Here is a 575-nt window from a genome sequence, read left to right on the forward strand (position 1 = left end):
GTTTTATTTACATTATGTATCTCATTTTCGCATATATGAATTAAGATAGCAGGAACAGGCTCATGAAAGAATCAAATACTAAGCAGAAAAAGAAGTAAGGAGCCTCAGCCAAAACACTTGCAGCTGGCGGGGCAACAAACCTATGTGAGAAGCTGGCCACTTGTTTGTTGTTTATGTTCAGCTGGACAATGGTTGTGTGTGGGAAGAGGGAGGGGATCAAGGAGCTCGCTTTGCCGTCTTTTTTATGAGGACCAAGATTAGGCGAAACCATTCGCGGCAGCCATGTTATGTCTTTGCGAATTTGCTGTTGCGTAAGTCAAATGATATTTGTTTTTTTCAGCGTCTTGGCTCTGCGGCTAGACCTAAGGTAGAGTAAATATTTTTGGTGTCCTTGCACTGGCCCTTGTACACACAGTGTCTATTTTATTGTCTGTTTACAATAGATAGGTCTGGGCAGGCTACTTTGCACATTAGTGAAGCGTATTTGGATCTTTCATTAAGAGAACACACACAAAAATATACATACTCTGCACGCACACATATACGCTCATATAAAAACACAAATGCACATGCTA

This window comes from Penaeus monodon, chromosome 27 (genome assembly GCF_015228065.2).
Source record: "Penaeus monodon isolate SGIC_2016 chromosome 27, NSTDA_Pmon_1, whole genome shotgun sequence".
Lineage (NCBI taxonomy): Eukaryota > Metazoa > Arthropoda > Malacostraca > Decapoda > Penaeidae > Penaeus > Penaeus monodon.